At 35.6% G+C, this 14443-nt stretch overlaps 1 non-coding gene across 1 annotated transcript; it reads left to right on the top strand.

Moving 5' to 3' along the window:
- The first annotated feature begins 232 nt into the window (after positions 1–232).
- On the top strand, positions 233–338 carry LOC121210561 (small nucleolar RNA R71). Its single transcript, XR_005905677.1, has one exon. It is a non-coding gene; the product is annotated as a small nucleolar RNA R71 (small nucleolar RNA).
- The last annotated feature ends 14105 nt before the right edge of the window (positions 339–14443 follow it).

The following is a 14443-nucleotide window of genomic DNA, read 5'->3' as shown; positions in this document are numbered from 1 at the left end:
CTGAGATGCGAGTGAAGTAAGAGCGTCTACTTCATGTATTCCAGCAACTCGTTTTCCTAACGCTTCTCTATTGGTTGGCCATTGGTAATTGTTGCTGGCAATCCTCTCAATGATTTTATAAGCCTTATTATAAGACTTAGAAAGGAGAGAACCATTAGCCAAAGCGTCCACTACCATTCTCGTGTAAGCATTGAGACCATTATGAAATGTCTCAAGTTGGATGCAATGTGGGATTCCATGATGAGGGCACTTTCGTAATAATTCTTTGTACCTTTCCCATGCCTCATACAAAGACTCATCATTCATTTGTTGGAAAGCGATGATCTTGTTCCTTCACTTAGCATTCTTGCTAGGAGGGAAATACTTCATAAGGAATCTTTCTGCTAACTCTTGCCATGTAGAAATTGAGTTTGGTGGCAATGAGTTCAACCAGGCTTAAGCTCTATCCCTTAGTGAATATGGGAATAGCTTCAATCGTAATGCATCTTCAGGTACTCCGGCTAACTTGAAAGAATTGTTCACCTCCATAAATAGTCTTAAATGTAGGTGAGGATCTTCGGTAGGCATTCCATAGAATTGGCCCACTGTCTGAAGCATCTGGAACATGACTGCTTCAGTTCGAACTGTTGTGCCTCAATTTCGGGTCTCCTAATACGTAGATTAAGATCATTAAACTCTGGCACGACATACTGTCTTAAAGCTCTATCCCTTTCATCAGAAATAAGGATAGGATTTTGAGCAGGGTTTGCTCCATTTCCTTGATTTAGATTTTCGAAGTTCATCTCTTCGGTCCTTCTCTGATTTGCTTCTCTTTTTTGTTCTCGAAAAGTTCTCTCTGTCTTAGGGTCTACAGGGAGTAAATCGATGATTCAATCAATACTCATAAAACCTGAAATAATCACAAAAAAATTAATTAAGTTAAGAATTAAATAGAAAATTAAACCAAAACGTAAAACTAACAAATTCACAAATAATGACTTTTTAAAACAGTCCTCGGCAACGGAGCCAAAAACTTGGAACGACAGAAATGTGCAAGTGTACACAATCGCAAGAAGAAATAAAGTGACAAGTAAATGTCGAGTTATCATACCCATAGGGACTATGAAAAGAATTATTTATGAATGTTATTTAAAACATGTTGGTGAAGAAAAATATTTTCTTTGAAGAGGGTGATTAAAAACTAAGATTTAAACTAAGTAAAACAAATAAATAAATCTCAAATGCACGATTTCAAAGTACGATTTAATCAAGATGACATAATTGTGTTGGATTAATTACATTTTTTCAACATAGAATTACTAAACTCATGTTTATGTTGTTACGAATAAATTCACGGCAACTCAGTAATTTGCTAACTTATGAGCATATTCACCTACACAAATCTATTCATCTCTTAACATATCCCTATGTTAATTCAAATGATTAAATAGATTTTAATAAACAAACATGTTATTGCACATACATACTTATTAAATTGAACTAAGCTTTTGCATACCACTATGTCAATCCAAACAATTAATTAAATCTAATGAGCATATAAAAGACTATGTGAGGTAACAAGGTATCCATACCTTGAAATAGTTTAATCACAATAATCTTGGAAGTTATGCAAGGCAAGTGTACCGCCAGATACATTGCTAATTTAACCTTCAGCTACCTTAGAAGATAAACATGCACTGATTAAGTATTGTGTCAATTAATTACAATTTCAATCCGTTTAAATAATTAATTCATTAGTTACCTAACAATTATAATGCAAGAATAACTTAGGCATGATTTTACTCAATCAAGCATTTTGCCGAGGCCTATAAAAATATAAACACAACTTTAATAATTTAAGAGGAAGAAATGCAATCAACCCAACACAAATTAAATTCATGCTAAGCTGATTAAATTAACCATTCCAACAACGTAAATATTCATAGATATGTTGATCATAACAACTACAAAAATTAAAGAGATAGGGAACAAGAATCAAATCCGGTGTTTTTCCGTGGCTTGACTAGGTTGCTCCATTCTTCCTTTTTTGTTGTCCTCGCCTATCAAGGCCTCTATGCACACTTAATTTCTGCTCCAAAATGGCTGAAGAAGAACCCTTTTGTAATGAGAGAAATCCGGACAAGAGCAATGGACTTGGAATGGGAAAATAAGAAGAGAGAGGAGAGAAGAGATATGAATGAATGAGGGATGAATAAGGGATGCTTTGAATGATCAGCCAATGGAGGTTTTTATAGCTGAATGTGGCAGCTAAAATTTGCTAAAACTAGCAGCCAAAGAGCCACCCCTTGGCCGGCCATCTATGTGGCAAAGTTGATGGCTTCAACTTTGCTAAATATTGCTTGGGCTAAATCCATAAAGCCACCAATTGTGGAGGGACTTGAATGCAACTTTGACAAGTCTTCAAGGGCTTCTTTGCAAGATTAATTAATCAGCTAATAAGCTGATTTGGGTCAGCATATGGACGCTTTTGGACTGCACAATCCTTGGCCGGTTCAGTTCAATCGGTTCGATTCAACTGGACCACTTTTTTCCATAATTAATTAATAATAATTTATTTAGCCAAAATTAAATTGGGTATAAATTAAAAGTCTTTATATTATGAATTAATACACATAATTGGACTGTCTTAGGCTGGAAATTAATTCACTTGATACTTCAAATTGCTTCTCACTTTTCTGTTTCTAGCAGTGTCAGCCGAGCCATTTTTGCCCTTTGTGCAAATCCGTCGAAAATAACCAAAATTCATTAAAAAATAATTATAAAATTAACTAAATTTCAACATGTTCATATTTTGAGTGCACTTTAATTATTTTATAAAATTAATTATTTTTTGACAAGAATTTAACCGAATTCGCATGAATTTAAGTTAAAAATGGTATGAAAAAGTGTATAAATTTTTTTGTTTCCAATAGTAGACACAACTAAACTCTTTTAGATGTGAGACTATTGGCTTGAGTCCAAACCAAGCTTCAAAAGGAGTTTTTTCTTTGACAACATTGGTTGGCAATCTGTTAAGCAGATACACTGAGGTGTTCATAGCCTCAGCCCAGAACTTACTTAGTAATTTACTTTCAAACAGTAGGCATCTTGCCATATCAAGTACTGTCTGATTCTTTCTTTCACTAACTCTATTTTGCTGAGGAGTATAGATTGTTGTTAGCTGATGTTGAATTCCAGCCTGCTCACACAACTTCTGAAACCTATCAGACAGGTACTTAGTGCTATTGTCTGATCTCAATGCCTTAATCTTGCAACCTGAATGATTTTCAGCTAAGGCTTTGAACTTGCTAAATACTTCAGGTACCTCAGACTTTTTCTTTAGAAAATTGACCTAGTAGAACCTTGTAAAATCATCTATGAACATCACAAAGTATCTGCTATCATTCAATAAGAAGTCTTTATTGGTCCACAAATGTCAGTATAGAGCAATTGAAGCTTGTCTCGAGCCCTCCATGCCTTGTTAACTAGAAATGGCAATCTCATTTGCTTCCCAAGCTGACAAATTTCACAAACTCTGTCTTTGACTTCAACCTTGGACGTGTCTTCAACCAGATTGAAGTTGTGCAACAAACCAAGTGATCTATAATTGACATGGCCTAACCTATTATGCCATAACCTAGCTTTATTAGCAAGACTAGTATAGGCTTTCTTTTCTAGCTGAATAACATCTAGCAAGAAGCATTTCTCAGTCATAGCTATCGTGACTAGTTCTTGACCAAATATGTTCTCAATAACGCATGAGTTATTCTTTAAAACAAGTGAATAACCTTTCTCTATTATCTGACCAACATTAAGTAAATTTTGGTTTATATCAGGTATAAAAAGGACATTTGAAATTATATTTTTATTTGACTTTGTGTTGATCACAACATTGCCTCTTCCTCTAGCCTCAATAAGGTTTCCATCTCCAATCCTGACTTTAGAAACAAAGCTTCTGAGAAGATCTTTGAACAACCCTTCTTCTGATGCTGTGTGATGAGTACAACCACTGTCTACTAGCCAGTCGCTTCTGACTTTGCTTGAAGTTGTAAAACAGGATGTAGTGAAAGCATGCTACTCTTGAGCTTGAATACCCTCAGCAGCCTGTGCTGGATTCTGCTGCTGAATTTGTGTCCTTTCTTTGTTTTTGCAAACTTTCTCAATAAGACCAAACTACTTGCAGCTCCTGCACTCAATATTAGGCCTGTACCAGCAGTACCTCTCCAAATGTGTAGACTTTTTTGCAGTGAATGCATGGTGGAAACTTTTTCTTCCCATCATCCCTCTTTGGTCTTTCCCTTTTGTCAAGCCATGGTTTCTTTCCTTTGTAGCTCAAACTTGAGCTTTCTTTGGCTTTTTCTTGAAAATCTCCTTCAGGATGCTCCTCCAGTCTGTTGGCCATTCTTTGCTTTAATGCATACAGATCATTTATCAACTCAGACAATTAAATGGTTGATAAGTATCTCGAGTCTTTCAATGAGGATATTTTTTACTCAAATTTTTTAGGAAGGTTTGTAATGACCTTCTCAACAACTCTGCTCTCACTAAAATCATCTCCAAGGAGCCTAATGTTGTTGAATGTGGCCATTATTCTGTCAGAGTATTGCTTAATGGTCTTAGACTCTCTCATCTTCAAATTTTCAAAGTCCCTCCAATGGTTGATCAGCTACTGTTGCTTGGTTTTTTTTGACCCTAGAACCTCTTCCTTTAGCTTCTCCTAGGCTTGCTTTTGAGTGTCACAGGCTATTATTCGAGTGAAAATCACATCAGACACTCTATTTTGCAAGCAAGACATTGCTTTGTGCTTCTTCACACATTCTTTACTATGTTGTCTGATTTGTACAATGGTGGGATTAACCCTCAATGAAGCTGGTTCTGTATCATTCTCAACCACATTCCACAAATTATGTGCTTGGAGGTAAGTTTTCATCTTCACTACCCAAATGTGGTAGTTCTCACCAGCAAAGATAGGTGGTGGTGTTGGTGTAAAGCTCATATTGTAGGAACAAGAAAAACAACAACTTTAGTTTCTTTTTTTTCAAGGTTCCTCACAAAATAGCTACCACAATAAAGGCCCTCAAAGATGATAGGCTCTGTATACTATTTGTTGGGGTTTTGAAAACAAAACAAAGAAGAAAAGAAATAAAGAAAACAGATGCAAAGAAAATTGAAAAATGAAACCATAAAAAACTGATTTCATCTTGATTTTCATTAAGATAAAAGCATAAGTTACATGATAGTTTCCTAATACATAACTACTCCCCCTAATTACTTGGCTAAAACAAAACTTGAATTACACACAAAATGTAGCTGACATATCAACTATTACATCACATTGGAAATCATTCAAATCATCAAATCTTATTGTGAAAAATAGAATGTTTGTAATGACAATATATCGTAAAAAAAAGAGAAATAAAAATAAAGAACACACAAATTTTTACATGGAAACCCTTTCGCGAAAAAAGCCATGGGTAAAGGAGAAAAAAAATTCACTATGTTGAATTTGAATGATTACAAGAGGAGTAGACTATGTCTATTTATAGGCTTGTAAAACCATATTCTAATAGAAGTGCAGTAAGATTGAAACACATTATTCTAATCAATATTAAATAGGTGAAGTCTAATATGGTTTAAAAAACTTTATTCTAAAATAAAATAAAAGAAGTGTAGTTCTATATGGATTTTACTTTTATTTTGTTTTGCCATTGTATTTTCTTTAAATAAGGATTTGAGTCACTTAATTCTAATAATCTCCACCTTGACACAAATTCTCAATGAACAAGTTCTTCATCACAAACTCTCAACAAACAAGTTCTCCACCTCTTCCATTAAACCCCTTAAGGGTTTAAGTTCAACAATAAACACCAAACAAGTCTAAGCAATGCTCAAACTTGGTTATAGGAAGTGACTTAGTCATCATATCTACAAGATTTTCATGAGTACTAATTTTTCTCACAACAATATCACCACGAACAATAATATCACGAACAAAATGATACCGAACATCAATTTGTTTTGTTCTCTCATGAAACATTTGATCTTTTGTAAGGAAGATGACACTCTGACTGTCACAAAATAATGTACTGATTTGAAGGCCTTCATTGAGTTCACTAAGAGTCCCTTTAACCAAATAGCTTATTTACAAGCTTTAGTAATTGCCATGTACTTAGTTTCAGTGGTAGACAAAGCAACTGTAGTTTGTAAAGTGGCTTTCCAACTGATTGCACAACCTTTGATTGTAAAGATCTATAAGAGGTTTTCTTCTTTCAAGGTCTCTAGCAAAATCATCACCAACATACCCAATGACTCCATCTTTAGTTCTTCCAAACTATAAGCAAACATCAGTAATACCTCATAAGTATCTTAAAATCCACTGAACTGCTTTCCAATGTTCTTTACTGGGATTCACCATGTATCTGCTAACAGCATTGACTACATATGATAAATCTGGACGTGAACAAACCATAGCATACATGAGAGATCTCACTGCACTAAGTTTGGAATGTGTGACATGTACTCAATCTCATCATCTGATTGTAAAGACAAAGTTGATGAAAGTCTGAAATGGACTGCTAAATGAGTACTAATAGGCTTAGCACTCTGCATATTGAACCTGCAAAGAACTTTCTCAATGTACCCCTTCTGACTTAGGTACAATTTACTTGCTTTTCTATCTTTGAGAATCTCCATACCAAGTATCTTCTTTGCTAGTCCTAAATCTTTATCTCAAATTCTTCACTTTGTTAGGCTTTGACCTTTCTTATCTCTCCTTTATCTTTTGCTGCTATCAACATGTCATCAACATAAAGGAGAAGATACATAAAAGAACCATTACTGTATTTCTTAAAGTAAACATAACTGTCAAAGCTACTTCTTTTGAAATTATGAGAAGTCATAAAGAAATCAAACCTTGTGTACCACTGTCTTTGTGACTTTTTCAAATCGTAAAGGGACTTTTTCAGCAAGCAAACAAAGTCCTCTTTTTTTTGAGACTATAAAACCCTCTGTTTGTTATATGTAAATATCCTCCTTAAGTTCTCCATGCAAAAATGTAGTTTTTACATCTAAATGCTCAAGCTGTAAATCATGCAAGGCCACAATACCAAACAAAGCTCGAATCGAATGTAACACCTCTCGCTCGTATCCAATGCCAGGACAGGGCTTGAGGTGCTACCGAACTTAAACTCAACCAATATTAGAAAATCAGGCCATAAAATTTTGATCAATTTAAAAATTTTCATTTCATATACAATCTGTCCCTTAATTGGGTTACGAGGCCCAAAACATACATTCGAGGTGGTTCGGAACCAAACTGAGGGCTCAAGAAAAACTTAGAAAATTTCGTACTTTAAGGCTCGACACGACCGTGTGCTTGGGACACGCCCAGGTCCTGTACCCATGTGGCCAATTTAATTTATACAATTTTTCATAAAACTAGTACAGACTTCACATGACCTGGACATACGACCGTGTCCTTTCACACGGCCACAACACGTCCGTGGCGCAGTCCGTGTGCAAAAACCTGGGCATTCCATTTCTGACGTCAGCATCACACGACCATGGTACACGCCCGTGTACTAGGCCGTGCCCTCCACACGGTTGAGACACACGGCCATGTCTCTGCCTGTGAGACCCTTACCATGTATTCTGACTTGAAATTTCTAGGTGTAGGAGATGCATGGCCTTCTCACACGTCTATGGGGCTGACCGTGTGTCAGACACGGCCTAGACACACACTCGTGTGTCTACCCATATGGAGAATATGAGGCTATCTACCAAGCTTCTTTGCCACCCTAGTGTACCTATTTTCATGTCAATACCAGCCAATACAAAAACAAGCATAATAGACATTCATTCAACCCTGAAGATGCATATTTTATAGACTCAAAATGAAAGCCCTCATTCAAGGCTCAATGTAAAGAGTAGAATCTATTCTAAACCAACACATTTGGTCAATTCTCAAAGACACAAAATAATAAGATCTAGCCCTATACATGCCATAATAAAAAATATAAATCCAACTATACTGAGTATTACGGCTGATAGTGTAATCGATATCTCTGACTTCAAGGGATCCTTGAGCAAATAAATCGGCACTGAAAGAAAAGGGAAAGGAAAGAAAGTAAACATTAAGCTTAGTAAGATGCATATAAATAAATATACAACAACAATTTCACCTCTAGTCATCATACTCATAGCACAAAGATAGGCATAAGCTTGACTTACTCATTACTGTCTACTCTAGTCATATTTTTTATTTTGTGCTTATTCTCATGTATACCAAATAGGTACCTGTACCACTTACAACATTATTATACTTTCCTTACTAACTCACTTTCATAACTTTTAAATTTGAGCCTTTCGGAATACTACCGGATATTCTATAAGCCTCAAACATGGGTTAAGTTGCCGATGTCATGTCCCAGACATGGTCTTACACTGGCTATCATCATCAAGGTCGATACCATGTCCCAAACATGGTCTTACACTAGCTCTCGTACTTACGTGCTGATGTCATGTCCCAGACATGGTCTTACACTAGCACAACTCTTAGCCGATGCATGTCCCAAACATGTCTTACACTAGCTATCATAATCGAGGCCGATGCCATGTCCCAGACATGGTCTTACACTGGCTATCATCATCGAGGTCGATGCCATGTCCCAGACATGGTCTTACACTAGCTCTCGTACTTACGTGCTGATGTCATGTCCCAGACATGGTCTTACACTAGCACAACTCTTAGCCGATGCATGTCCCAGACATGGTCTTACACTAGCACAACTCTTAGTCGATGCATGTCCCAAACATGTCTTACACTGGCTATCATCATCGAGGCCGATGCCATGTGCCAAACATGGTCTTACACTAGCTCTCGCGTATCCATGTCGATGCCATGTCCCAGACATGTTCTTACACTGACATGTCTCGTAGTTGATGCATGTCCCAGACATGTCTTACACTGGCTTACATCTCGAGGCCGATGCATGTCCCAAACATGTCTTACACAGGCAGTCGTCTGAATGCTGATGCCATGTCCTAGACATGGTCTTACACTAGCTCTCATAATGTGGCTGATGCATGTCCTAGACATGTCTTACACTGGTACACAAATTACCCAAATGTCATGGCATGAATATCCAGTTTGTTTCCTAGGGTTTCAACGGGGTCTTTCTTCTATCTCAATCATTACTAAGCATTTTCAATTCACAATTTAGCAATTCATGCTATATCAATTCCATGAAAATGTGAATACATGTATTAACAATGTAGTTATATTATTTACATACAACTTACCTCGGATTACAAATGTAATCGACTAGTCAGTTTAGTCAATTTGCTTGGCTTTCTCCCGGTCTAGGTTCGGATTCTGTGAATCTTGATCTATAATAGAAAAATGCACTCATTTAGTCATTAAACACAATTAGGCAATCTAAAATTTACATCTTAGTTAAAATGACAATTCTGCCCCTAGACATTGGCAAAATGACCATTTAGCCCCTATGCTTGAAAATCAATTTTTATCAAATTTCCTCTTATTTTAGGCCTAGCCGACCCCTTTTTACTCTTATAGCAACCCAAAATTATCACTATTTCATACACTTACTACCTATTTTGCAACTTATGCAAAGTAGTCCTTTTAGGTGTTTTCATGCTAACACCTTTCACAAAAGTTGTTTAGAACTTTTCTAAGATTCATTTTCTTCCATAAAATTTCAGTAAACAACATAAACTCTCTCATGGTAAATCCATAGACTTTTCACCATTTTTTAAAATAGTCCCCTCATTTGAAAGCCCTACAAGCATGCCAAAAATGTAAAAATCATCAAGAAAATCATCAAGATCACTTACATTATGAGAGGAATAAGTTGCTGAAAACTTTTAGATTTCAAACCTCCATATTTGCTGATATTTTTGGTGGGGAGAAGAGATGGAGAAGAAAGAAATTGATAGCTAAGCTCATATGTATTATTTTATCACAAGATTATGTCATCAAGTTACCTAACATTGACCTTTTGACTAAATTTGCTTCCTATGGTCGGCCACCTTGTTTCTAGGGTCTAATTGCTCTTTAAAAGCCTCTAATTTTATTTCTTTAGCTATTTAACACATCTTGGTACTAAAATGCAACTTTTTCCTTTTATGCGATTTAGTTCTTTTTCGCAATCGAGCTCACAAACATTAAAATTGACTCACCAAATTTTTCATGCACTAATATAATCATCCCATGACTCCATAATAGTAATAAAATAAATTTTATAACTTCATATTTGTGGTTTCGAGACCACTATTCCGAATAGGCCCTATCGGGCTGTTACATCAAACTATGCTTCACAACTGGAGAAAACACATATGTGAAGTCCACTCCTAGAATTTAACTATAATTCTTTGCAACAAGCCTTGCTTTATATCTGGGTTCTTCAACACCTGGAGTCCATTCTTTCTTTTTAAACACCCATTTACAGTGAACAACTTTTTTATCTTTAGGAAGTTTCACAAGATCCCATGTTCTGTTTTTGTAGAGTGATTCCATCTCCTCTTGCATAACAAACATCCACTTTTCTGAGTCTTCACAGTTAACCGCCTCAGAATAATTAGATGGCTCTTGGTTTGCATCTATATCTTCAACCAAATTTAAAGCATAAGAAACTAGATCAGCCTCGGCATACTTCTTTGGAGGTTTAATTTCTCTTCTAGTTCTGGTTTTGGTGATAGAGTATTGTGGTGAAGAAGCAACTCTATTATGAATTTTTGTACTAGATTGAAGAGTCAACTCTGTTGTAGATTCTTGATTAATCTGATGCTCCACCTACTTTTGATTTTCTTTATTGGAAGAGTCTTTAAGAGATAAGTTAGGTAGCATGGAAGTTTCATCAAAAACAACATTTTTGCTAATCACAACTTTTTTATTTTCAGGACACCATAATTATACTTTTTTACATCAGCCTTATAACCAAGAAATACACATTTAATGGATCTTATTTCCAATTTTCCATTATCAACATGAGCATACGTAGGACACCCAAAGATCTTTAAATTAGAAAAGTCAACAGGATTACCAAACCATATGTCTTGTGGAGTCTTTTTCTCAATGGCAACAGATGGAGATCGGTTGATCAAAAAACATACAGTAGAGGCTGCTTCAGCCCAAAATGACTTTGGTAAGTTGGTATTTGACAATATACCTCTAACCTTCTCCATGATCGTTCTGTTCATTCGTTCTGCAATGCCATTTCGCTATGGAGTATGACAAACTGTCAAGTGTCTCACAATCTCTTCTAACTTGCACAGTTTATTAAACTCATCAGAACAAAGCTCTAAGCCATTTTTTGTACAGAGGTATTTTATTTATTTTCCCATCTATTTTTCAATCATAGTCTTCCAAGACTTAAATGCGGAAAACACATCATTTTTCTGCTTCAAGAAGAACGCCCAAAATTTTCAGGAAAAATCATCAATAAAAGTTAGCATATAATTAACTCCACCTCCCAAAGGCACTCTAGATGTGCCCCACAGATCAGAATGAATATAATCTAACGTTCCCTTCGTGTTATGCATTCTTCTGGTGAATCAAACTCTCTTTTGCTTCCCAAAAATGCAGTGCTCATAGAACTTTAGTTTGTAAATTCCTTGTCCATCAAAAAGTCCTTTTTTGCTTAATTCTGCCATGCCATTCTCACTCATATGTCCTAGGTGCATATGCTAAATTTAAGTAATATCATCATCAGACAAAGAAGATGAAGCAACAACTGCATCACCAGTAAAAGTAGAACTCTGCATAACGTTAAACTTGACAGTCTTTCTCTGCCTTTTCATCAACAAGGGTACCTTTGGAAAACTTCAAAACCCCACTTTCAGCTGGGTATTTGTACCTTTTTGAATTAAGAGTACTCAACAAAATTAAATTTCTCTTCAATTCTGGAACATGTCCTACGTCACTAAGTGTTCTGACAACTCCATCAAATATCTTAACTTTAATTGTTCCAACATCTGCAATTTTACACGAAGAATTATTTCCCATCAAAACAACATCTTTAGACACTATTTCGTATGTTTTAAACCAATCCCGATTGGGACTCATGTGGAAGGTGTAGCCCGAATCAAGGATCCACTCCTTACTCACTTTAGAATTGTTAACAGAAGCGACTAGAAGTTCACCATCGTTGTAGTTTTCTACAACATCAGCTTCATTGAAATTTTTTGGTTGTTTTCCCTTTTGATTCGTAGCCTCCCTTTTGATATTGTTTTGTAGCTTATAGCACTTAAATTTAATGTGCCCTTTCTTATTGCAAAAGTTACAAGTTTTGCCTCTATTTGAAGACTTCAATCTTACCACGAGGATTCTGTTCTTGTGTCGTTCCATAATCATCATCAGCATTCCAATCTTATCTTCCACGAACAATGAGACCCTCTCCTTGAGAGTAAGTTTTAACCACAAGATGCTTTATCTTATCATACGAGGTTAAAGAATCATAAACCTTATCAACTGTGAGAGACTCACGACTATATAAAATCGTGTCTCTAAAGGTTGAATAAGACGGAGGCAACGAACAAAGTAGAATTAACCCTAGATCTTCCTTATCATGCTGAACCTCCATGGCCTCCAAGTTTGAGAGAATTTCTTTAAACACAATTAAGTGTTCGTGCACAGACGCACCTTCCTCTAAACGAAGAGCATAAAGACGCTACTTCATATGCAACTTGCTGATTAGAGTTTTTGACATACATATTTGTTTCAGCTTCTTCCATAATGCAGCGGTTGTTTTTTCCTTCATCACATCCTGCAAAATTTCGTTAGAAAAATGCATATGTAGTTATGTTAAGGCCTTTCGATACTTACGCTTCTTCTCTTCATTCGTTAATGTCGAAGGCATCTTATTTATCCCTAGCAGGGCATCCTCCAGATCCATCTATGCAAGAACTACTTGTATCTTAATCTGCCACAACACAAATCTGGTGTTGTGATCCAACAGCATAATTTCATACTTCAAAGACATCATTACTGTGGTTGAGATGAACAACCAGGAAGCTTTGATACCAATTTGTGAAAAAATAGAATGTCGATCATGAAAATATATTGCAAAGAAAAGAGAAATAAAAATAAAGAACGTATATATTTTTACGTGGAAACCCTTTCGGGACGAAAACCACAGGTAGAGGAGAAGAAAATTCACTATATCAAATTCGAATGATTACAAGAGGAATAGACCCTGTCTATTTATAGGCTTGTAAAACCATATTCTAATAGAAGTGTAGTAACACCTTATTCTAATCAATATCAAATCGATGGAGTTTAATAAGGTTTAAAAAACCTTATTCTAAAATAAAATAAAAGAAGTGTAGTTCTAAATGGATTTTACTTTTATTTTATTTTACCATTGTATTTTATTTAAATAAGGATTCGGGTCACTTTATTCCAACATTTACTAACTTTAGATACAAATTACATAAAAACTAAAACTAGTTACATATGAACAAAATGTTGTTGTTATATTGCTTGAGCTTCAATGTTTCTCTATTGTTACATTGCAGGCCAAAGCTCAACAAAAAGCTACAAACAGATCTTTAGGATCGATCAGCCATAAATGCCTACATTGGAGATTCAAAGGAACTAAGTGTTTTAGGAGATGTATGTTTGAACATGCATCGAGGAGAAGAAATGGGTTAGCTCATATTCATGCATTTGAAGGAATTAAAAAGCGAGAGAATAATTATTTTTCTGAAAATGTACCAATGTTCTTCATTGCAATAGCTGAACAAGACTGTCGATAGGAATAATCGTTGGATTAAAGAATGAAGAGACTGGCATTTTGCAGAAACCATCTATGTTTTGCTCTTTTTTAGGAGGAGACGGTTCATTTCTAATTGAGCTTTTGATATACTTTTATTGATTTAAATTATGTCTGTTAGGATAGCTCATTTATTAGGTTGGGTTTTAGTTTCCAAAGATAAGGGTTCTCGAGGAATGAGTCTTTATTTTCTCTTACTTGTAATTGGGCATTATTTGTTTATTGAAATCCAATTAATTTTCTCAAAAAAAAATCCAGAGGTTTGAGCATAAGGAAAAAGAACTTCATGAATAAAACTCTCATCGAGAAACAAGGGTGGAGAATTATTTATAATTAGAGTTGGTTTCTTAGAGAACTCTAGTTAAGACATATTACATCGAAGAGAATTTTCTTTAAAGCTAAACAAAACCAGGGGCTTTGTGGGGGTGGACAAACATCTTGAGCGAGTATCACGGGGCTAGATTTTTTGTCTCACAATCTGTGCGGCCTTAGGCGATCCTTTCATGCAAACTAGCCTAAGTCAGGCTTTACTCAAGTAAGGATTTCTTTAGAAGTCCTCCAAGGCACCAATTTGTAGAGTGGAAATGATTTATGCCAAAAGAAGCAACAAAAGTACAACAGAAAGAACGCACAAAAAGTATTTGAGTAAATGCTCTCTATTCTCTTATTCA

Source organism: Gossypium hirsutum, chromosome A11 (assembly GCF_007990345.1).
Source record: "Gossypium hirsutum isolate 1008001.06 chromosome A11, Gossypium_hirsutum_v2.1, whole genome shotgun sequence".
Classification (NCBI taxonomy): domain Eukaryota; kingdom Viridiplantae; phylum Streptophyta; class Magnoliopsida; order Malvales; family Malvaceae; genus Gossypium; species Gossypium hirsutum.
The sequence above is the reverse complement of the archived record's forward strand: the minus strand, read 5'-3'. Positions and strand labels throughout refer to the sequence as shown.